Source organism: Oryx dammah, unplaced genomic scaffold (assembly GCF_014754425.2).
Source record: "Oryx dammah isolate SB20612 unplaced genomic scaffold, SCBI_Odam_1.1 HiC_scaffold_3, whole genome shotgun sequence".
Lineage (NCBI taxonomy): Eukaryota > Metazoa > Chordata > Mammalia > Artiodactyla > Bovidae > Oryx > Oryx dammah.
The window spans coordinates 69,240,749-69,263,133 of NW_024070187.1; positions in this window are offsets into that span (position 1 = coordinate 69,240,749).

Below are 22,385 nucleotides of genomic sequence, written 5' to 3' on the forward strand. Positions count from 1 at the left end.
AAGTAACTCCTGGCTCCTCTCTGCCCTGCATGAGTGGTAATTTGGGAGCAGGATCGGCTTCCTCCAGCTTCTCTCTCCTGGGCTCTGATGGCCTGCAGAAAAGTCACATTCTGGGTATGGATGCAAGTTACAAACTCAGTGTCGTGGGGCAGGCCCTGTCCAGCAGGAGATGCCACATGCTTCAGCACTACTTATGGCTGACAGACTCAGTTCAGTTCAGTTCAGTTGCTCAGTCGTGTCCAACTCATTGTGACCCCATGGACTGCAGCATGCCTGGCTTCTCTGATGAATTAGTTGAAGTCAAAGAGGCAGAATCAGCTGGTCCATTTGGCAGACATGGGATCACATCCTCCAACATCACTTTTGATCAGCAGTTTCCATCTGTCTAACTCTGTGTATATCCCTTAGTTCTCTTTTCTACAGACAAATCATAGCATGTATATTGCATGATCGACTCTTGCATGTTTGGCTCTGACTCATCAAGGAGATCATGGAGATTAGAGTAAAGGGAACATTTCCAAGGTTGTGGCCAGCCCAGAGGTTCTTGGTGGCAGTAGAGGCAACCCCAATGACTAAAAGATATTCAAAAGGACTTCCCTGGTGATCTAGTACTTAAGACAGTCACTTCCACTGCAGGAGGCGCACATTCGATCCTGGGTCTGGGGAAGATCCCGCATGCCATGAGAAGTGGCCAAAAAAGAAAAAAAAAAAAAAAATTCAAGGCTCTCATTCCAGAACTTGTAAACAAAAGACATGTGTGATATTGTGATTTATAGGAAGAAATATGTGATTGATCTTCATCCCCATTTCTGGTACAGAGCTCCCCAAATCCTTAGAATTTCACCTGAAGAGAGTGCTAAAGGTCTTTTTGTTATGGGAAGCACCTAAGGATAGGAGCTGGTTGACAGGAGAACCAACAAAAGTGGTTGAAACTTTCATTCCCACCTCCTTGACCTCTGGGTAGGGGAAAAGAACTGGAGGTTGACTTGATCGCCAAAGGATGATGATTTAATCATCTATGCCTATGTAAGGATGTCTCCATAAAGACCCCCAAAAGACCCTTTAACCTATGGGAGGTCAGAGCTGTTATGGTGGAATCTCTAGACTCCTAGTTTCCAGGGAAACACAGTGAAATGACTCCCATTCCCACTCCTAATTTTGGGCAAAATGCACATGGAAAAACCCCTAATTCTTCATTTTCTAATTGTCTTACAAAGTCTACTTTTACTGTCAATCTCCATTCTTCCTTTCTACAAAACGGATTAAGAGAATATTCATTTATTTGTGTAGGCTGTCTTAAAGAATGTATATGCCCTCAGGCTTGGTTGTATTAATTTTAACTCAACTGAGAAGATTAGAATCTGGGAAGGAGGCTGATGTACCTTCAGGTGCCCTCTCAAAATAGTTGTTCCTCACTTGTAAAACTAGGAGACAATATGCTCTCTCCCCCAGTATGTATTTGTGCTGCCCACATCCCCTCCCCAACTCAGTCTTAGAGGATGTGGAACAATCTAACCATATCCTGAAAAGATGGTCTTTGTCACCAATGCCACATCCCGCACTGTGTGCTATTTCTGTCCCGCTCTGTGACAGGGTGAATGCTCTGAGAAAAAAAGTTTCGCTGGACCTAGTACCTATAGAGGGTCCCCCAGCACTGGATTGTTGCTATGGACTGAATTGTATCCCCCAGAATTCATATATTGAAGCCCTAACCCCAATGGGATGGTATTTGGAGATGGAGTCTTTGGGAGATAATTAGGCTTAGATGAGGTCGTGAGGGTAAGGCCCTCATTGTGGGATTAGTGTCCTTATAATAAAAGGAAAAGATGCTAGAACTCATTTTCTATCTTGTCACGTACAAGCCAGGAAGAGAGCTCTCACCAAAACTGAACATGTTGGCACTCTGATCTCTGACTTCCGACTTCTATAATAGTAAGAAAATACAAATAAAAATCTATGGCATTTTGCTGTGACAGTTCTAGACATCTAATATAGTCTGTCATCCAAATAGAGTTGTCCCTTGAACAACACAAGGTTGAACCAGGCGGGTCACTTATAAGCAGATTTTTTTTAATAGTAAATACTATTGTACCGCGTGATTCATGGGCTACAGAGCACCTACAGTGAGTTACACTTAGATTTTCAACTGTGTGGAGGGTCCACACTCCACCCTTGAGTTTATCGTGGGTCAATTGTACTTCTGAAGCTCAAGCAGATTCCTGTTCTTGGAGTTCATGAGACAATACATTATCCTGATGATAAATTCTTATCTCAAACTACTTTGAGTTGGATTGTTATCACAAGGAAAGAAATCCTGATTAATACAGTAGTGATAAACAAGAAGGATCCAGTCAGTAAAGGAAGAGGGGAAAACACATTCTGAAAGTGCAGAGGCACAGAGGACCAAGGATGGCTGGAGCATGGGGCTTGAGGAACAGGCAGGAGGCAGGTCACAGAGGGTGTTTACACTGTAGCATAAGATCTCTGGTAAGCCCTGAAGTGACCTGAGCAGGACAAGAGACGATCATATTCAGATTTTTTTTTTTTTTAAACAGAAACTGATCCCTGGAGGATGTGGGTTGGGAAGAAATATGTTAGAATGCAATACAGGATTCTGCATGAGAAATGATGATGCCTGAACTAAGCATCTAACCATGGGGAGATGGCCAGATTTCAGGGCACTTTTTAGAGGCAAAGCTGACAGATCTTGGTGACCAATTAAAGCTCAAAGGTGAGAAGGAGGGTATCTCCCAGGTGTCTTGCTCAGATGATTGAATGAACTGTGTTGCCCATCATAGGACAGAAATGCAGATGGAGGGCAGGTTTGAGAGGTGGATGAGATGGGCTTGGTTTGGCACAGGTACCTTGAGGAGGGTTTGGGGGGAATTTTACAACAAAGGAATTCCATATGACAAATAGGGCTGTAGCTGTGGAAAAGTCCAAGTTGGAGGGTAACCATGGGTGCGATGAGACTATCCAGAGGGAGAGGGGAGGAGAAGAGGGATGAGAAAGAGGAGCTTAGATGAGACAGAGAAGGAAAGGCTGGGGGGAGGAGGAAAAACAAGAAAAGAGGATTCAATGGGGAGATGTTGTTCAGAAGTGTTAAGGACAGCAAGAAAGCAAGCCAAGTAAGGGTGGAGGAGTTTCCTGACTGTCAGAGGACAGCTGGTGATCTTGGAGAGAGAGATCTCTTTAAGAAGCACAGAGGGGTGAGACAGTAGGGGTCCAGGTTGTCATGGGTTGAGGAATAAACAGGGGAGGGAGGTCTTGGGATAAGACAACGGCAAAAGTGAATGTAGGCGGCTGCCTTGACAAATTTGGTGGTCAAGGAAAGGAAGGAGTGGGGGCTAGAAGGCTGTTTCTATGCTGAAAAAACATTTGTCTGTTTGCTTAACCAAGAGCATTTCAGCATATTTTTGTACTGAGAGGATAAAATTCATGTAGAATATTTGACTGCAAGAGGACAAGGATGATGATAGTTTATAAATAATTATTGAGCACTTACTAAGTACCACATAGTTGGTGAATACAACACACAGGGTCTCCTATATGCTAGCAGCTCAAGTCACAGAGGTAGGGGGCAGAGGATGTGGTGGGGGAAAGATGATGCTTGTGCAAAGGGAGGAATTCCACGTTCAGTGAAGGGAAGAAGGAAATGATGGATGGGGATAGAGCTAACTTCATCGGTGTGTGAGCAGGGGATTGATGGCGCCTCTGCTCTTTGTGAAGCAGGTAGTGAATCTGTTGCACAGGGGAGAGAGATGTGGCATCCAAAGTTTGAGAAAGGCAGAGTTAGAATTCTTGATCGGTGTGGAGTGAGAAGCCGAGTATATAGACACAGATGACTCGAGGCCCTGGTTGAAACCAGGCTGTACATGTGTGATGTCCCAAACCCATGAAGTCATTTGACTTTCTCCAGCAGAGCCTCATGATTTGGTACAGGCTCTGAGAAGCAGTAGGGGGTTGTGGGCACTATCTGTGCACTTGTGTTACTAAGTTCACTCACTTTAGTCACCACCTCCCACCACAGTTCAGTGCAAATGCCTAGAACTTGGCATTGAGGATTTGGCTACCAAGGCCAGGGTCCGGAGAAGAGTGCTGTGATGGCTTAGCAATGGCTCAACACTGGTTTATGGAGGCATGAATGCCACACTGATGGTGAGTCTGATTTGAGTGACCCCACAGCTCATCCAGCTGAAACATGACAATATGTGTCTTAGAGCCACATTGACTCTGAGAGCCACAACATTGACTTCCTAGTGGCTTAGTATCACTATGCAGCTTGGGTAATATTTGGAGGTATTAATTGGTGGGTTTGCTTTTCTTACTCTACTGTCCGCTTTTTCTTTCTTCCTATCCAAGCAAGCAGCAGGCAGGCCCTCTCCTCATTGTCTTTGGGCACACATGTGTTCCAGCAGGAGAGCAGATACCAAGCAGGTCTTTCTGTCCTTATTTTCCAAAAACCTAAACCCTTGAGGTAAGTGCATTGGCCTGTAAATAAAACTGTCTTGGCCAGAAGAAAGGAGAAACTGGATGCATTAGTTTCCTAGGACTGCTGTAACAAGGCTTCAAAATGTGAGTGGCTTGAAATAGTAAAAATGTACTGTCTCACAGTCCCAGAGGCTAGGAGTCCAAAATTAAGGTATCCCTGATGGCTCTGAGGAAAAATCCTTCCTTGCCTCATGCAGTTTCTGGTGTTTACTGGCTGTTCATGGGGCCCCTTAGCTTAGGGACACATCACTCCAGTCACATGACTGCCTCCTACCCGCGTGTCTCCACGTGGTCTTCCAGCTGTGCACGTCCATCTCTGAGTCCAAATCTCCCCTTCTCATAAGAACACCAGGCATATTGGTCGCCCTAATAACCTAATTTTAACCTCATTACCTCTATTACTACCTCATTACCTCATTACTATCCTATTTCCAAGTAAGGTTACATTCTGAGGTACTTAGGGTTAGGCTTTCCACGTATTTTTAGGTGAAGGTGAAGTCGCTCAGTCGTGTCCAACTCTTTGCGACCCCGTGGACTATAGCCTACCAGGCTTCTCCGTCCATGGGATTCTCCAGGCAAGAATACTGGAGTGGGTTGCCATTGCCTTCTCCAGGGGATCTTCGCGACCCAGGGATTGAACCCGGGTCTCCTGCATTGGAGGCAGATGCTTTAACCTCTGAGCCACCAGGGAAGCCCGTATTTTTAGGAGGGGGACACAATTCAACTGAAAACACTGGACTTTCTATCTTCTCGCTCCATTCTGGCATAGCGTTCTGATTGGTGTCCTGGCATAGTGGAAAGGATGGCAGTAAGATCCAAAAGAGAAGGCCCTCAGTGATGGAACATCATTAGATAGACCTGAGGGAGCAGGTCAGGAGGGCTACCTAATGCCCATCTGTGTGGACTGAGATGCTTTCTCCATGAACCCCTAGATGCCCTGACACCCTGGAGCATAAAAATGTTATAGCAGTGATTACCTCACAAAGAAATGAGACTGATCCTTATGAGTAATGAGAGATAATTTAAAATGTTATGCTTGTTGTATAGTGAAGCTTGTGAGCCAAAATTTATGCCCATTTCACCTGTCTTTGACATCCCCACAAGCAGAGCCATCATTACTGTCTGGATTTCTTTTCACCCAGGCTGTCAATGAGCCAGATACTGGTCTTGCCAGCAGCTATGTTTTCCAGGAAACATTTATCACCGACTGCTTGCCTTTTCTCTCTCCTGCATATTTTGCTGTTCAATACAACTAGAATCAATATTGGTAAATGCTATATGAAAAAAAAAAGATTGAGTTAAAAAAAAAAAAAAGAAACAGAAGGCAAACCCTAGAAAACTCTTAAAAATTTGCCTGGTTACTCTTTCTTTTTTTTTTTCTATCTCTTCCTTTCCCTCTTTTTTTATTTTTTTCAAAGAATAAAATCCTTTATTCAATATATACATAGACAGACTCAAAGGGAAACATAATATATGGAAAACAATATGATTTCATAATTGGAGAAGGAATTGTGTTCAGAGATGGAAAGTCTGCAGTAGTTTTCTAGAGTGAAAAGCAATTTCCCTCAAACATAAGTCATAACTTATGATTCTGTTCACAATTTTGTGGTTTCTATATTTTCTTAGAAAAATAAACCCCAATTTCCTGACCTTGCTTTAAAAGTTAGATTTGGGAAACCTGCCACTCAGCTGGCTCACAGTTACTGATTTACAGGAGGAGGCCTCATCCGCAGCATATCAACAGCTGAGGGTGCCCAGGCCCTGACTCACCTGCTTCAATGTCTAATTGTCTGTGTGATCTCAGAGGGAAAGTAAACTTAGGGCCTCAGTTTTTATCTCATCAGAAAATGCAATTTAATAAAAAAAAATCAAGGCTGAATTCTCCTTCAATCATTCTTTTGTCAAATATTGAGTACCTACTAAAAAGCAGAGATATTACTTTGCCAACAAAGGTCTGTCTAGTCAAGGCTATGGTTTTTCCAGTGGTCATGTATGGATGTGAGAGTTGGACTGTGAAGAAAGCTGAGCACCGAAGAACTGATGCTTTTGAACTGTGGTGCTGGAGAAGACTCTTGAGAGTCCCTTGGACTTCAAGGAGATCCAACCAGTCCATTCGAAAGGAGATCATTCCTGGGTGTTCATTGGAAGGAATGATGCTGAAGCTGAAACTCCAATACTTTGGCCACCTCATGTGAAGAGTTGACTCGTTGGAAAAGACCCTGATGCTGGGAGGGACTGGGGGCAGGAGGAGAAGGGGACGACCGTGGATGAGATGGCTGGATGGCATCACCGACTCAATGGACATGAGTCTGAGTGAACTCCAGGAGTTGGCGATGGACAGGGAGGCCTGGCGTGCTGCGATTCATGGGGTCGCAAAGAGTTGGACTCGACTGACGACTGAACTGAACTATGTGACAGGCGCAGGGCCAGTGGCTGGGGATACAGCAAAGAGAATAGTGTTCTCTGCTTGAGAAGACAGACACACATGCTAAATCAGAACCTAGATATATGCCAAGAAGGGAGGGACCAAATGTTACAGAAACAAGTAAGAGAAAATGTTGAGCTTGCCTGGGATTCAGGGAAGGATTCTACGCGAGGACCCTTCACGCTCTGATTTGCAGACAAGTAGGATCTAACTAGGCAAAGGCATCGGGACTGAGCGCTTTAGAAGGAGGGTCCAACGTATGCCAGACTGTGATGTGAGAGAGAACACAGTGTGCACGAAAGACTGAAAGGTGGGTGCAGGCTGGAGTGACGAGGCTGGGACGGGACAGAGCCAGCCCGTGCGTGTGCAGGGCCTTCCAGGCCATGAGAAAGACTTGGTCTTTATCCCAAAGCAAGCATGTATGTATGATCATCCATCCACATCATTCCCCTGGCGACAGGTGCCGTGAGTCTCCACAAACATAGAAAACAAACTTATGGTTACCAAAATGAAAGTGGGGAGGTGGTAGCGGGGGCGGTGGGGGGGAGATACACCAGGAGCTTGAGATTAATAGATACACACTGCTATATATAAAACGGTCATTCCCAGGTGGCCCACTGGTAAAGTACCCGCCTTCCAATGCAGGAGACTTGGGTTCAATCCCTGGATTGGGGAGATCCCCTAGAGAAGGATATGGCACCTCATTCCAGTATTCTTGCCTAGGAAATCCCATGGACAGAGGAGCCTGGCGGGCTACAGTCCACGGGGTTGCAAAGAGTTGGACATGACTGAGTGACTGAGCATGCCCATGGGTAAAATAAACAAGGACCTACTGTATAACATCAGGAACTATTCTCAGTATCTTGTAATAACCTGTAATGGAAAATAATCTGAAAAGGAGTGGATATATGTATAACTGAGTCACTTTGCTGTACACCTGAAACTGACACAACATTGTAAGTCAACTTACACTTCAGTAAAAAAAATAAGACTCAGATTGATTCAACCTGTGAACAAATACTTCACGGGGAAAGAGTGGATCTCTAAAATTCTTTGAGATTCTAATTTTGAAGACAGTTTTTGGTCCACGAGACCCTCAGGTGTGTCCCTTGGTTCATCACGAGGAATCGAGACTGAACTGTGATCAGAACATGAGCCCACTGCAGCTACCAGCTTGTCTGTACTGGGTGACACCGTTTTTATTAAAAATTTAGACAAGTAGCTAATTACATAGATCATCTGGAAAGATGCACATTGAAATGTTATCTCCTGGTTATGGAATTTGTCAGCAACTTTCAATTTTCTTTGTTGGTGCGTTTTATATTCTCCAAGGTTTGAAGAATTATTTTTTTTAGACTTTCAATTTTACTTCATTGCTTTATCTGTCTATCTTTATGTCAATACCACAGAGGACTAATAATTATGGTAGGTTTTTAAGAACTTTATTTTTAATGGGAGGAAAATTGCTTTACAGTATTGTGTTGGTTTCTCTCATTGTTGTTGTTGTTCAGTTGCCCAGTCCCATCCAACTCTTTGCAACACCATGGACGCCAGGCCTCCCTGTCGCTCATCACCTCCTGGAGTTTGCCCAAATTCATGTTCATTGCATCGGTGGTGCCATCCAGCCAGCTCATCCTCTGACACCCTCTTCTCCTCTGCCCTCGATCTTTCTTAGCATCAGGGACTTTTCCAGTGAGTTGTCTGTTTGCATTAGATGATGAAAATACTGGAATATTTCAGCTTCAGCATTAGTCCTTCCAGTGAATATTCAGGGTTGATATCCCTTAAGATTGACTGGTTTGATCTCCTTGCTGTCCAAGGGATTTTCAGGAGTCTTCTCCAGCACCACTGTTCAACGGCATCGATTCTTTGGCGTTCGGCCTTCTTTACAGTCCAGCTCTCACAACCATAGGTGGCCACTAGGACGACCATAGTTTTGACTATATGAACCTTATAGTGTATTCTGACTATATGAAACAGAGTAATGTCTCTGCTTTTCAATACGCTGTCTAGGTTTGTCATCACTTTCCTGCCAAGAAGCAATCACAGTGTTGTGTTGGTTTCTGCCATTGTTGTTGTTATTCATTCACCCAGTCACTATCTGCACTCATCGTGCACTGTGATTTTGGAGCCTAGGAAAAGGAAATCTGTCACGACTTCCACATTTCTCCCTTCTATTTGCCATGCAGTAACGGGGCCAGATGCCATACAACAACGTGAATCAACCATAAGTATATATATGTCCCTTCCATCTTGAATCTCCCTATTTTTTAAAGAGTTCCCTAAAAATACAACTGAAGGTAGGTGAGTGTCAGATTTACATACAAGTCACTAGGACACAGGGCCTTTCTCTCTGGGAACTGAGTAGGTTGGATCAAATTACTGTGAGGGCTGGGGCTCCAAAGGAGTACAAAGAGAGGAGGGTGCTCTGGACTGAATTGTGTCCCCCCAGGTTCATATATTGAGACTCTAGCCTCCAGAGTGTCTGTGTTTAGAGTAAACGGGTAATTAGACTTAATGAAGACACAAGGGTGATCCCTGATCTGATAAGATTAGTGTCCCTGTAAGAGTAGACACCAAGATTGCTTGCTGTCACTCTGCCACATGAGGTCACAGCAAAAAGGCAGCCACCTATAAGGCTTCCATCTTCCAGGAGGCTGGCTTTTGCTAGGAACTGAATCTGCTGACATCTTGATCTTGGACTTCTCAGCATTCAGAATTGTGAGGAATAAATATGGTTTAAGCCACCCAGTCTATGGCATTTTGTTATGGCTTCCAAGCCTACTGGGACAGAGAGGGTTAAACTCCATGGTGGCGCCCCCTCTGGGAAGACTTCATAGAGAAGGAGAAATGTAAGTTGCACTTTGTTCAACTTCAGGAGAAGTTATCTATATTCCTTTTATGAAGAAAAATCATGCCACCATCTAATTCCTACCAAAAATAAAAAGCCCAAAAGAACACAGTAAGAAGTACTTAAAACACGTTAACCATGTCCTAATGTACACCCCTGTGCATGTAGTACTTGGAGGGAGAAATACTGGCCCCAAATAAGATGTGAGCCAAGTTCTCTATCCACTGAGACTGAAATAGGCATTTTGCATTGTGCTCTAGGTGGAAGGGTCTTGGTACCCAAGCTCAAGATGACTTCATTTAGAGAGAAAGGCAACACTACAAGGTTAGCACAGACATAAAAGGGAGGCTTTTGTCCAGGAAAAAAGTGTCTCTGAGGAAGTAGTGTTAAAATCAAAGATAGTTCACCAAGTAGGTGAGGAGAGAGAGAGAAGGGAAGGGAAAGGAAGAAAGGGAGGGAGGGAAAAAGGACTCTCTTTCATGTTCATGTGGGCAGGAACTGTGGCTTCTTGTTCTCCATGCCTCGTAGCTGATGCTTGGAAACAGTTTGCGGAGTGGACAGGCCGAGGGATGTGGAGAGCAGAGGAGAAGGTATGTGCAAAGGCACTGGGGCCCAAAATAGCCTGAGATGTTTGAAAAATTCCAAGCTGTCTGATATTGTTGGAGCTGAGGGGTATGTGTGTCGGGGGGCAGTGGGGGTGGTATAGTGTGGAGGGTGGGCGAGTGGCCAGAGAAAGAAGGGAGCGGAGCACAAAGGAGATGGGGTTGGAGGGGCAAACAGGGGCTAGGTCAATTAGGGAAAACCACTGGGCCATTCAGATACGACCTGAGTCAAATCTCTTATGATTATACAGTGGAAGTGACAAACAGATTCAAGGAATTAGATCTGATAGACAGAGTGCCTGAAGAATTATGGACAGAGGTTCCTAACATTGTATAGGAGGTGGTGATCAAAACAATCCCCAAGAAAAAGAAATGCAAAAAGGAAAAATGGTTGTCTGAGGAGACCTTACAAATAGCTGAGAAAAGAAGAGAAGCTAAAGGCAAAGGAGAAAAGAAAAGATATATCCATCTGAATGCCCGGTTCCAAAGAATAGCAAGGAGAGATAAGAAAACCTTCCTAAATGATCAATGCAAAGAAATAGAGGAAAACAATAGAATGGATAAGATTAGAGATCTCTTCAAGAAAATCAGAGATACCAAGGGAACATTTCACGCAAAGATGGACACAATAAAGGGCAGAAATGGTAATGGACCTAACAGAAGCAGAAGATATTAAGAAGAGGTATACACAGAAGAACTACAAAAAGATCTTAATGACCCAGATAACCACAATGGTGTGATCACTCACCTAGAGACAGACATCCTGGAGTGTGAAGTCAAATGGGCCTTAGGAAGCATCACTATGAACAAAGCTAGTGGAGGTGATGGAATTCCAGCAGAGCTATTTCAAGTCCTAAAAGATGATGCTGTGAAAGTGCTGCTCTCAATATGCCAGCAAATTTGGAAAACTCAGCAGTGGCCACAAGATTGGAAAAGGTCAATTTTCATTACAATCCCAAAGTAAGGCCATGCCAAAGAATGATCAAACTACTGCACAATTGTACTCGTCTCACATGCTGGCAAATTAATGATCAAAATTCTCCAAGCTAGGCTTCAACAGTACATGAACTGAGAACATCCAGATGTTCAAGCTGGATTTAGAAAAGGTAGAGGAGCAGAGATCAAATTGCCAACATCTGCTGGATCACTGAAAAAGCTAGAGAGTTCCAGAAAAACATCTATTTCTGCTTTATTGACTATGCTAAAGTCTTTGACTATGTGGATCACACCAAACTGTGGAAAATTCTTAGAGATGGGAATGCTAGAAACCTTACCTGCCTCTTGAGAAATCTGTATGCAGGTCAAGAAGCAACAGTTAGAATTGGACATGGAACAACAGACTGGTTCCAAATTGGGAAAGGAGTACATCAAGGCTGTATATTGTCACCCTGCTTATTTAACTTATATGCAGAGTACATCATGAGAAATGTTGGGCTGGATGAAGCAATCAAGCAATCAAGATTTCTGGGAGAAATATCAATAACCTCAGATATACAGATGATACCACCCTTATGGCAGAAACTGAAGAAGAACTAAAAAGCCTCTTGATGAAAGTGAAAGAGGAGAGTGAAAAAGTTGGCTTAAAACTCAACATTCAAAAAACTAAGATCATGGCATTTGGTCCCATCATTTCATGGCAAATAGATGGGGAAATAGTGGAAACAGTGTCAGACTTTATTTTTGGAGGGCTCCATAGTCACTGCAGATGGTGACTGCAGCTGTGAAATGAAAAGACGCTTGCTCCTTAGAAGAAAAGTTATGACCAACCTAGATAGCATATTAAAAAACAGAGACATTACTTTGCCAACAAAGGTCCATCTAGTCAAAGCTATGGTTTTTCCAGTAGTCATGTATGGATGTGAGAGTTGGACTGTAAAGAAAGCTAAGGCCTGAAAAACTGATGCTTTTGAACTGTGGTGTTGGAGAAGACTCTTGTGTCCCTTGTACTGCAAGCAGAGTCAGTCCATCCTAAAGGAAATCAGTCCTGAATATTCATTGGAAGGACTGAAGCTGAAGCAGAAACTCCAATATTTTGGCCACCTGATGTGAAGAACTGACTCATTGGAAAAGGCCCTGATGCTGGGGAAGATTGAAGGTGGGAGGAGAAGGGGACGACAGGGGATGAGATGGTTGGATGGCATCACTGATTCAATGGACAAGAGTTTGAGGAAGCTCTGGGGAATGCTGATGGACAGGGAGGCCTGGAGGGCTGCAGTCCATGGGGTCACAAAGAGTCGGACACGACTGAGCGACTGAACAGCCACAGCAGCTCACGCAGGGTCTTGCACGTTGCGCTTGGGTGTCTGGACTGGGTTCTGTGGGCAGTGGGCTCACAGGCTTGTTCGCAGGTGGCAGCCCAGGTTTGGGGATCCTAGCCCACATCCTCTATTTCTACTTACCCCTTTCCCTTTATTCATCTTTACCTGTGACTTTGCAGGGAGGTGCCTGGCACCAGTGGCTGGTGGGCAGGGTGAGGCAGGGACTTATATCTAGGCAGGTTTCCAATGCCCGATCCTCAGGCAGAGCTGAGAAAGGTAAACTGATCTCTCTTTCTTTTTCCCCTGCCCCTATTCCTCACACCTAGTGTCCCTGCTGCTTATTGCCCTGGACACCATGAAATTGCTCTCTGCCCTGCTCATAGCCTGTCAGGGACTGATATGGAAGACAGGTTTTATGTGTTAGCTGGTGAGGACTGGTGCGGGGGGGCTGTTCTGAAGAAGGGCAATACCGTGCAGCCTTGTTAGGTGCAGTGGGTGAGTTGGAAAGTCTTACCTGCCTGCCTCCATGCCGCCCCCAGCCCCACGCTCCAGCCACCACCCATATCCAGCTTCCGCGTTCACCTTCGCATCCCAGACTGGCAGAAACAGTGAGCGGAAGCTTCCCACCATCAATGCCCCCATACAGTGTGAATGGCTGAGTACCGATGCTCGGCCATACAGTGCCTTGCTGCAAACTAGATAACGACACCCTTTCTCTGGACTCTACAGCCACTTGCTGTGAACAGCCTGCATTGCCACTTTTTCCTGTCCCCCGATGCTTCCCAATAAATCCCCTGTCCAAAGGAGACCCTCTTAGGAAGTCCCGGGGTACCAAGTATAAAACATGGGCAGGTGCATTTTTAAAGTGCACTTTCAAGACTGCACTTCAGTCACATGTGAAATAGAACCAGCCCAGATCAAAGGTGCCCCCTCCTCCATCTCTGTCGTGAGTCACTGCAGTACCGGAGCCTCAGGATGAGGTCCCAGATGCTTCTGTGGGACCCACTCTCTGCCTGCTACAAGATGACTCTGGCTTCATACATATTTCATCTGTTTGAGTGTGTGTAGTTTGGGGCAAGTAAAAGCAAAGTGATTTTTGAGTATCCAGCTTTGCTGTCAATATTTAAAGATTGTATTTCCACCAGAGCCTCTGAGAGGTAACCAAATGCAAACAATCCTTGCCAACATGCAGGTGAGCTTTCCACAGAAAAGGGGCTTGAGGTTGAAGATTCCCATTAGCAGACTGTCATCTCCTCCTCTCTTCTCCCCAATAGGCCCTTGTATGAAGCTGAAATGCCAAGTTCATTCCCCAGAGGAATGCTTACCTCCCACAGTATGTTTCCATCAGACATGTCACACGTTACCAACTGTAACCAACTATCTCTCCACCAGCCTCCTGGCTGGTAACTGACATCAGATGAGCTCATCACAGGCAGACGTGCTGGGGCCATAAATCTTTCAAAAGATTAAACAGAGGCACCGAATCAGGCACCAGAGTGGGGATTAGAGAATACAGTGAGTGACAGAGACAAAGGCTGTTCAGATTCCCTACGAGATTAAGAATAATTATCAGAAATGGCCAGAAGTTCTGTAATCGGGCTAGGCCAATCTCATTCAATCTTCTGATGGTGTTTATCTGTCCCTTTCATTCTCCCAAGGAGATTAAAAAAAAAAAAAAAGCAGTTGAATAGAAATAGTCATTTTGGATATTTTTCTCTCTACATATATCTCCTCTGAAGCAGTCAGATCTGACTGATCATGTCACCATCTGATGGCTTTGAGCTTCACAGAAAAAAAAAAGCACACATTGCTTAGCATGAAAACTCTTCTAAAACCCATCTCATCTCACTTTCCTGGTCTCCTTGCTGATTGCTCCCTTGAGGTTGAATTATATTTGACTTCTTGGGACTCTCATGCATCCTAACACCACATGTCTTTGGATAAGCTGTTTAGCGGCTGTGATGCCATTCTGCAAGTTGAGTCCTCTGTCTTCTCCTGCAAGAACTCCCTCAGGAGAAACTCCCCCTGTGGGAGAATTAGTGCTGGCACATCAGCTTTACAAAAACCCTCATCAATTCCCTTATTATAATGTTGTCTGATGGTATGGTTACTTTTTGCTCACATTATCTGTTCCTTTGCTGGACTCTGAGCTCCCATCTCAATATCTGAGCCTATTCATCTTTGAAATCCTGGCTTATAGCAGGGGGTCGATGAACATTTCCTGGATTGAATGGAATGGAATGGAGTGGAATTACATTTTAAAAAAGAGGTGGAGGACCTAATCTGTATGTGATTAATAAGACTCAATAGAATGTTCTGGCCAGGTTTAGAGCAGGTTTATATTGTTACATAAACAACTTTGAAGAACCAGTTAATTGTAGAACTCTTAAGGAAGCAAAATAACAATATTTTATTCAAATATTGTATTATTCGTTCATCCAACATCTGCTTATTTAAGGTATGCTACAATGTTCTGGATATTAAACAAATTCCCTGTCCTCCAGTAAGTTATATTTTAGAACTCAACGAGTATGTGATTAGGGTAGGCTCTGGGTTCAGTTCCTATCTTGGTCACTTACTAGCTGTGTGATCTTGGGAAATTTACTCAACCTTGCAGTGCCTCAGTTTCCTCATCTGGAAAATGAAGATAAACAAAAGTGTCTACTTCATAGGGTTGTTGATAAATATGTTAACCCATGTGAAAAATTTAGAATAATGTCTGGCATATAGTATCCACTCAACCAATGTTATCGATAGTTATTATTATTTAATAGTTGATCTTCAATTCAGTTCAGTTCAGTTCAGTCACTCAGTCGTGTCCGACTCTTTGCGACCCCATGAATCACAGCACGCCAGGCCTCCCTGTCCATCACCAACTCCCGGAGTTCACTCAGACTCATGTCCATTGAGTCTGTAATGCCATCCAGCCATCTCATCCTCTGTCATCCCCTTCTCCTCCTGCCCCCAATTCCTCCCAGCATCAGAGTCTTTTCCAATGAGTCAACTCTTCGCATGAGGTGGCCAAAGTACTGGAGTTTCAGCTTCAGCATCATTCCTTCCAAAGAAATCCCAGGGTTGATCTCCTTCAGAATGGACTGGTTGGATATCCTTGCAGTCCAAGGGACTCTCAAGAGTCTTCTCCAACACCACAGAGGTACAAACTCCACACTGGGTGCTGGCATCTATCCCCCTCTGGCTCCTCACCCTTTTCCTGGATTAACATTTACCTGTCTTTAAGGTCTTGGCTTAGAATCGTTCTGTCTGGAACCTCCATGAATACAGAAATCTGAGTTATTGGAATAAGATGAAGTTAAGTTCACTGTGGAGTGTCCATCCAGATACATATACTGACATTATACTTACAGGTGGATTATTCTGACAAACCCTTTACCCTGCATCAATCTCATCATTCAACTTCACTTTCTCCAGAGAGAGCTAGAGGGAGATTCTGGACAGTTTCTGTAGGAATGAAAATCACCTCTCTGTAGGACTCAGCACAGGGTCCTGTCACTCACTACCTGTGTGATATTGAGCAAGCTATCTAGTTTCTCCCTATTTTAACTTTATCATCTACAGAAGGGGAGCTGGTTGCAAAAATAACTGCCTAAGTCAAAGTGAGAATTAAATGGACATTTATGCAAAGCCTTTAGTACAGTGCCTTCAATATAGTCAACATTCAGTAAATGACAACAATTCTTATTAATTCTTCTGTAATTCTTACTTTTGAATGAATCCAACTGTTGTTTTGTCTAATCGATTGACTCTATGGTATGTTATTTAGATTTTTTTGTTTACTGCTCAGCATGTGGGATCTTAGTTCTCCAACCAGGGATTTAACCCACGCCCCCTGCAGTGGAAACACAGAGTCTTAACCACTGCTCCACCGGGAAAGTCCCCATGGTATGGTATTTAAGCCAGTTCTGGAAAGGAGCAAGCATTGCAACAAATATTCTCCTTAATTTGAATTGCTTTCTTAACTATCATGAAAGACTTCTCAAAACACACAAATCTAGTGCATTTTAACCCCAATTCCTTTCTTCTTCTCTTCAATAAATACTTTTTTGAGGCTTCCCTGGTGGCTCAGAGGTTAAAGCGTCTGCCTGCAATGCAGGAGACCCGGGTTCGATCCCTGGGTCAGGAAGATCCCCAGGAGAAGGAAATGGCACCCCACTCCAGTATTCTTGCCTGGAGAATCCCATGGATGGAGGAGCCTGGTAGGCTACCATCCATGGGGTCACAAAGAGTCAGACATGACTGAACAACTTCACTTTCTTTCTTCTCTTCAGTAAATACTTTTTTGAGTCTTGTTGGCAGAGATTTGCCAGATTTCCTGCAATAACCATCTCTGAATCCAACCTTAAATACTAAGCATTTATTTCTTGTTCATACTATGTACCCATGGAGGGCAGGCAAGGGAGCTCTCCCCATTGAAGTCATTCAGTGACCCTGGGGACTGGACTGCCATTATCTGAAATACTATTGTTACTCATGGTCAGAGGGAAGAGAGAGCTGTGGATGGTTTCAAACCAGCAAATGAGTGCCCTCAGCCTGAAAGTGGCCCTCATCAATGTTCCTGCCACTCTCTGAACACCAGTCACCTGTCCCACCCACACACAAAGGAGCCAGCAGAGCAGTTCCAGAAGGGGGAGAATTCCAGTGCAATTCTAGGAAGACGCTATTTGACAAGGATGACAACCACAAGATACCACCTATCAATCTGTGCAAAGCACGGTGATAGCCTCGATTGAATATAGGATCATACATAAGCTGTGACCTTGTTCCTCAGGTGACTTATAGTCTGGCAGGAGAGATTAGAGACAGCAGAAGGCAGAATAAAACAGATACTACTTCTGAGCTTCCAGCTGCATTCCACCAAGCCTAGAGGATGAGCAGAATGATTAATTCTCACAGCACTGCTTGGTACACTGAAGAAATTCATTGCCAGGAGCCTGGCAAGGACTGTAAAGATGTTCTTCGGAAGATGAGAACCAGGGTAGTAATAGCTCATCATTTTTAAAGTTCTAGTGAAGGCTGTCATCATAAACCCCATCATTTATTTAAGCATTTATTTGTGTGATGGGCCAAGTGAGCAGCAGACACGGTCCTGCCCTCCCAGAGAGCTCAGGACCTAGGGAGCTGCAGGCAGACTGTGTGTGGCAGGGGAGGGTGGGGGTTGAGGGGTTAGGTAGGGTGTGACACACACCCGAACACACTCACATTTCATCTCACACATGATTTATCTTTTTAACCACAGTTCTTGGGCACTACTTTGGTGGAGAAGAGAGAGAGAACAATGTGGTGAAGCAGAGAAAGATGTGGAAGCTTGGGTCCTGCCTTCAAGGTGCTTATGCTATATTAGAGAGGTGACAGAGAGATGCAGGGGAAATGGCACAATCAAAATATAGTAAGAGATTAGTGTCTGAATGAGGGGCTCAGACCTATTTTGTAGCCTCTGAGGAGAGAGAGAAAGCTCAGGGGCACAATCAGAGACCCCTGTTACCCCGAAGATGGGCAAGTTTTTGGTTGATGGAGAAAAGGGGCATCATGGGCAGTGGTGTGTGAAAAGTGGTCAGGAAGAAGGTGAAAGGTCCAGGGGGTTTAGCCAGAAGAGGGGCTTTGTGTAGATAAGGGACTGTAAGGAAGGAAGGGAGGCGGGAGACATACTGTACTTTCCAGGGTTGAATTATCCACCAGGCAATGGGGGTTCTTTGAAAGGATGCAAACTAATATTTATGAAGCACCAACCAGTCTTCCCTGGTGGCTCAGAGGTTAAAGCATCTGCCTCCAATGCGGGAGACCTGGGTTCAATCCCTGGGTCGGGAAGATCCCCTGGAGAAAGAAATGGCAATCCACTCCAGTATTCTTGCCTGGAGAATCCCATGGACGGAGAAGCCTAGTAGGTTACAGTCCATGGGGTCTCAAAGAGTTGGACACGACTGAGCGACTTCACCTCACCTTACCTAACAGTTTAAGGTCAAGGTCTGTGTTAGACACCTATGTCTATTAGTGCATCTTATCTTCACACCAGTTTTTGAAAGTTAGCAGGTGTATAGATGAGGTAACAAGCTCGGATCACCTGGGAATATGGGCCAGTGCTGACGTCACACCCAGGACTGCGTGGCATTGAACTTGATGCCTCTTCTCTCACATCACACTGACTGTCCATCAAGACTGTGGGGTTGGAACATGAGGAAGCTATGCTGCTGCTGCTGCTGCTGCTAAGTCCCTTCAGTCGTGTCCAACTCTGCGCGACCCCATAGACGGCAGCCCACCAGGCTCCCCCATCCCTGGGATTCTCCAGGCAAGAACATTGGAGTGGATTGCCACTTCCTTCTCCAATGCAGGAAAGTGAAAAGTGAAAGTGAAGATGCTCAGTCGTATCCGACTCTTAGTGACCCCATGGACTGCAGCACATCAGGCTCCTCCGTCCATGGGATTTTCCAGGCAAGAGTACTGGAGTGGGTTGCCATTGCATGGCACGCTAAAAAGATCAAACAAACTGGCTTCATTTGATGGATGCCAGAGACACTGGTAGCAGGGAAATTGATAAGGAGGCAATTATACAAATCAAAATTTGGGTAAGGGCCTGAACCAAGATAACGATAAGGAAATGGGTGTGACTATGAACAGTAAGGAAGTCACAAGAAAGTGCCACATTGGGAGGGAAGATGGTGACTTTGATTGTAGATGCATGAGTTTGAAGACGACAGAGGACCAGCTGGTTATTTGGTGTTATGAGACCACATGAGTGATGGATTTATGGATAGAAGCACAGCCCCTGTGTGATCTGAGGCAAGCTGTTTCACCTCCATAAGCCTCAGTTTCCCCCTCCTTCAAGGCTATTGTGAGGACAGCATGCAAAACATTGAACAGTGTGAAAGGAACAATCAGAGCACCTGGGTAGTGGTAACTGCTATTTTATTAGAGCCTGGGATTAGAGATTAGGAGTGTGCCTTTTTTGAGGCTGGGAATTCCCACAGTGAGTTGTCTGGTGGGCTCAGGAAACTGCCTGTAGCTTCCAACATGACAATTTGTCTGACCGATTCTCTTGGGTTTGCCCATTTGGACAGTATACCTGCCCTTCTACAGCTCCACCTCTGTGGGGGTTCTCCACAGTTCAGTGGGGAGGTGGGCCTGCCCTGCCGTGTTAGTGAGCTTGGGGTCTCTGGGTCTCCTAAATGATGAAAAATGGGCCCATCTTCCCAGCCCCCCATGCTTATGGAGCCGGCAAGCCTTTTCTGTACATCACCAAATGACACCCTCTTTATGTGGAGTCATTGCATGTCCTATACTTCTTTTCTTTGAGAAAAGAGACCCTCATACCCCAACCACTATCACCACAAGGTCACATAAACACTCCCCGTTCTTATCAGACAGCAATGTTATCTGGTGCTGAGAGAATTTCATAAACAAACTTGGATGTGCAATAAAAAAAAAGTCCCCAAGCTAGGCAGGCAATCAAATTTCTACATCTTAAAAGCCCCAATGAATTACATACATAGTAACCAGGTTTGTCCTCATAAAAGTCATTCTGCCACCCTCCGACTCATCATAAAAAGATCTATATTAAAAATCAGCATCATCATGTCCATAAAAGATTGAAGCAAAAAAAATGTAATGTTGAGTTTGATTCTTGCCAGGCCTAAGGCAACCCTAACAGGAGGCAAGGATCCCAGAATGTCAGGACAACCGAAGGGGCTTAGCCAGCTAGTTATTTACTAAAGTCAAGGAGTAACTTATGCTGGCATATACTTGTATATACCTCATTAGAGACTGAAGGACAATTGGAAAAGCACAGATGAAGGTTTTCCTGTTCTGTTAACCCTCTCATCACCCACCACCCCAGCCCCAAACAGGTCTTGAGGATCTAAGTATTGCCAGCTTTGATATTTATTTTATTCACACGTGCCTGCATATTTCATCAAAATCAGACATCAGTTACCAGCCGTGTCTCCGGTTGTCACAGTCACCTGGCTTTCTCTACTTGTCCCCTTTATTAAAACCAGTTGGAATTTCGGTCCCCAGGCTTAAGAGAGGTCTTGTAAGTTGGTAAGTTGACATAGAGTGAGTCAGTAACTTTGCTCATGGAGGTTACCTTCTTGACCTCTCAACAGGCCCACCTTGAGAAGAGGTTCAGGGACGCCTGCTGTGGGGCCCATCTGTCATGGGCAGAAGCAGATGGCATGGCCTCATGGGATAACATTTGTAGGATTGTGCAAACAAGTGTAGTGGAAATAATGGTGTGATGTGGTCCCTGTGGAAGTCCCAGCCTCGTGGAATATGAAAGCCAGAACATCCGGAAGATTTATTTAGTGACAGAGGAAAATTTTGAGGTCAAGAAGGTCACAATGACCTGTCAGTCAAATCTCAACTTCTAAAAGCCTCAATTCCTTAATCTAGGAAATGGGGCAAATGAAATAAGAATGAAATGAGATCCTTTATAAATTACACAGGTAAAGACTTCTCTTCCCTCTTGAGCGTTGTTGGGCCTGCCTGCATCCTAGAGCCTAGTGCAGACATGCTGAGTTTCCCAGCCCCTAGTGCCTCCTTTTCGGGAGTCACTTAGTGCTGCCCCTGCCTCACCTAAACTCCCTTGCTCTTCTCTTTCACAAAGTAGAGGAGATGTCTATGTGGTAGAGTCCGGGGGCCAGCAAGCCTGGACTGGACCCAATGTCCTCCTTGGGGCCTGACTGTAATCAGGGAAGACTGGACTGGCTGCTCTGAGAGGACATTATGGGTGGGAGCAGGGCGCGGTAGTACCCAGCACTCGCTCTCAGAGTCCCTCCTCCATGCTCCCACCCCTGCACCTTTGCTGAGTGCTCTCCCCAAACCAAAAAGCTCCCTCTGCCCTCTTCAAGCAGGGGGAGTGTGCTGGGCAAGGGTACAGTTGAGCTTGGGGAGACTGAAGGCTATGGGGGAAGATGGGGTTTTACTCCTTCCATGTTGGGGGCTGACTTTTTTAGGAAGAGGAGGCCTGTACTTCAGAGCTGTTGGTAAGGTCACTTAGGCACACTTTGGTCTCTGGAATGCCTCAAGTGTGCTACGGGTCAGTGCTCACACCGATGCACCCTGGCTCTTGGCTGAGCCTCTGATCCCCAGTCCTAAGGCCAGGGCTGACTGTGCCCCCCTCCTACCTGACCGCAGGTGGGCACGGAGTGCTCCCTGTGTTCTCCTGCCTCTGTGCTGGCTACAGCCTTATCTCCAGCCTGTAGGAGCCAGGGCTGGGGGAGAGTTAGGGGGTGTGGAGTGGGGTGGAGGGAAGGAGGAGCTCCTTCTAGATGAGATGCCCCGTCACATAGTGTAGGTCACCTGGCACAGTGAGGGAGAGTTCTGTTTTAGCTCCATCTTAGTTTGTGGTGATTAACTCAGACAAGAAGGAGAAATAGCTCCCGGTCCCTTCATCCCTGTCCTTGCAGTGTCCATCCATTGTGTCACCTGGCCTGTGGCCCTTCATCTTGGGTCCAGCTGTGTGGGCCCATGTCAGCTTGGACTTGCAGGTCCTCCCCTCGGGGCACGTCCGTCACATGCTGCCATCAGCCCTCAGACAGAGAAATGGGAGAGGGTTACGTTTGCCCTCTGACTCCACCAGGTCTGAATAAGAGGATGGATCACACTGAGTGAAAACAGGACAAAATATTTGGATTTGAGATTACCACAGGAAATCTCTGACCTGGAGCTGCCCATAATTCTCCCAGCCCAGCTGCTTTCCCAGAGGGTCTCTCTCAGTTATCGGCGGGGGGGGGGGGGGGGGGGGGGGG